Source organism: Aotus nancymaae, unplaced genomic scaffold (genome assembly GCF_030222135.1).
Source record: "Aotus nancymaae isolate 86718 unplaced genomic scaffold, 86718_ANA_hifiasm-v0.15.2.pri h1tg000021l, whole genome shotgun sequence".
NCBI lineage: Eukaryota > Metazoa > Chordata > Mammalia > Primates > Aotidae > Aotus > Aotus nancymaae.
The window spans coordinates 31398316-31401653 of record NW_026988433.1 but is presented as its reverse complement, the minus strand read 5'-3'; positions in this window follow the sequence as shown (position 1 = coordinate 31401653).

The window sequence follows — 3338 nt, the reverse complement described above, 5'->3', positions numbered from 1 at the left end:
GCCACCACTCCCAGCCTGTTTTATTTTATTTTTTAGAGGCAGGGTCTTGCTCTGTTGTCCATGCTGAAGTGTGATGACACAATCATAGCTCACTGCAGTCTCGAACGCCTGGGTTCAGGCCATCATCCTGCCTTAGCCTCCAGGGTTGCCAGGACTACCTGCTCTGGGATTCACCACCACACCCAGCTCCAATAGCAGGCCATTATTATGTGTGCCCAGAAAGATAGAACAATGGAGAAAAGCAGGAACTTTACTTCTAAAGTAAAGTTCACTGTGCCTGGTTCTGCGACATCCTAGATTTTGACCTTGAGAATCTGTGTGACTTGATTTCCTTCATTGCATAATGAGACTGATAATACCACTTACCTGGGGGTAAAATTGTTGGGAAGATTAAAAAGAGCCAATACATCCAAAGTACTTAGAAGAAAAAACACCCAGCATATTCTAGATAATTGATAAATGCTAGCTCTTGTTGTTATGGCTATGCTAAGTATGCTTGTGGTGACCAAGTCTTCCTGGTTTACCTGGGACTTCTTTTTTATTTGAGACAGAGTTTCACTCTTGTTGCCCAGGCTGGAGTGCAATGGCATGTTCTCGGCTCACTGCAACTTCTGCCTTCCAAGTTCAAGTGATTCTCCTGCCTCAGCCTCCTGAGTACCTAGGATTATAGGCACCCACCACCATGCCTGGCTAATATTTTGTGTGTTTTTTGGTAGACCAGGGGTTTCACCATGTTGACCAGGCTGGTCTCGAACTCCTGACCTCAGGTGATTCACCCACTTCAGCCTCCCAAAGAGCTGGGATTACAAGCATGAGCCACTGTGCCCAGCCCCACCTGGGACTTTTTAATTGTTGTTTTAAAACTGAAAGTACCACATTTGGGGAACACCTTTAGTCCCAGGTAAACAGGAACTCTGTGTACACCAGAAAAGTTTGGCAGTGTAGAAGGACTACTACAAAAGCTGTGTTCCCTGTTTGCAAAGTGGATTGGTCTGAGAAGATTATAAAGAGCTGAATTTTTTAAAGTGTCTTTTCAACATTCTTTCTCTCTGGGACTTTTCTTGATTTATTCCCATCCTTACTCCACATCCATGCATAACTTTTCGCATATTTATTTCTTATGCTGAATTACTTGGGCTCTCTTTTCTCATTTACCTTTCCTAAAGACTCTCAAAGCCTCGACCCTCACCCTAACCCTCAAAAAAAAGACTCTCAAAGCCTCAAGGGGCGACTTTGTCCTGTTTGCATTTGCATGTGCAACAGATAATCCTCAATCAATGCTTACTGAATTTTGCTTTCCTAGTTATGGGTGGGAGGACCAGGACTTATTTGCCTCTGTGTAATATTTCCATAGAAGGGAGGCTTTTCCTCTAGTAGAGAGTCCTACATAACCTTGGGCAGGTTACTTAAGCCTTCTGTGCCTTATAATAAATAATGTCAGTGATGTTGTCATTATTATTAATATTAGGCATACAGGCCAGGCTCTGTGGCTCACACCTGTAATCCCAGTACTTTGGGAGGCCAAGGCGGGTGGATCACCTGAGGTCAGGAGTTCGAGAGGAGCCTGGACAACATGGTGAAACTCCATCTCCACTAAAAATACAAAAATAAATTAGCCAGGCGTTGTGGCACATGCCTGTAATCCCAGCTACTAGGGAGGCTGAGGCACGAGAATTGCTTGAACCCGGGAGGTGGAGGTTGCAGTGAGCCAAGATTGCACCACTGCTCTCTAGCCTGGGTGACACAACAAGACAAAATAAAATAAAATCAGTTTTATTGAAGCATAATTTCCCAACAATACAATTTTAATTATACAAATTTTGACAACTGTATACAGTTACGTAACTACTGCCACCATCATAATATAGAACATTTCCATCACCTCAAAAAAAAGTTCTTCATATTCCTTTGGTCTTTATATCCCTAACTCCTGACTCTAGATAACAATGATCTTTCTGACACAATAGTTTTGTCTACTCTAGAATTTCATATAAATTGACTCTTAAAGTACATATCCTTTCAATATATATTAATGGGCATATATTAAATGGACTGTTAATATATACCCATTAATATATACCCATTAATGTATGTTGAATGGGCATATATTAATAGTCCATTTCTTTTTATTGCTGAGTAAAATTCCGTTGTATGGATATATCACAATTTGTTTATTCATTCATGAGATGGTGGAAATTTGGGTTGTTTCCGGTTTTGGACTATTATGAATAAAGCTGCTATGATCATTTTCATATAAGTCTTTGTGTAGACATGGTTTCATTTCTCGGGTAAATAAGAGTGAAGTGGCTGGATTGTATTTTTGGTGCATATTCAACTTTACAAGAAATTAACTTGGCTGGGTGTGGTGGCTCACGTCTGTAATCCCACCACTTTCGGAGTCACAAGGTCAGGAGCTTGAGACTAGCCTGGACAACATGGTGAAACCCTATCTCTACCAAAAATACAAAAAAAAAAAAAAAATTAGCTGGGTATTGTGGCACATGCCTGTAATCCCAGCTACTCAGGAGGCTGAGGTAAGAGAATTGTTGAACCCAGAAGGCCGAGGTTACAGTGAACTGAGATCACGCCACTGCACTCCAGCCTGGGCCACAGAGCATGACTCCATCTCAGGAAAGAAAGAAAGAAAAACAAACAAGGAAAGAAAGAGAAAGAAAGAAAGGAAAGAAAGAAAGAAAGAAAGAAAGAAAGAAATTAACTTGTCTATATTGCTGATGAGTAATTTTAAAAAAATGAAAAAATAATAAAAATTTTAAAACCTTTTTAAAAAATGGTTATATCATTTTACATTTCTACAAGCAACGTATAAGAGTTCTGATTGCTGCTAGGCGCGGTGGCGCGTGCCTGTAGTCCCAGCTACTCGGGAGGCTAAGGTGGGAGGATCGCTTGAGTCCAGGAGTTCTGGGCTATAGTGTGCTATGCTGATCGGGTGTCTGCACTAAGTTCGGCATCAATATGGTGACCTCCTGGGAGCAGGGGAGCACCAGGTTGCCTAAGGAGGGGTGAACCGGCCCAGGTCAGAAACGGAGCAGATCAAAACTGCCATGCTGATCAGTAGTGGGATTATGCCTGTGAATAGCCACTGCACTCCAGCCTGGGCAACATAGCAAGACCCTGTCTCTAAAAAAAAAAAGAAAAAAAATTAAAAAAAAAAAAGAGTTCTGACTGCTTTGTATCCTTGTTAACATTTAGTAATTGTCCATCTTTTTCATTATAGCCATTCTAGTCCATGCTTAGACATAGCTTATTGTGGTTTTTAATTTGCATGTCCCTAATGACAAGTGATACTGAGCATATTTTCACTGATTATTAGTCATATA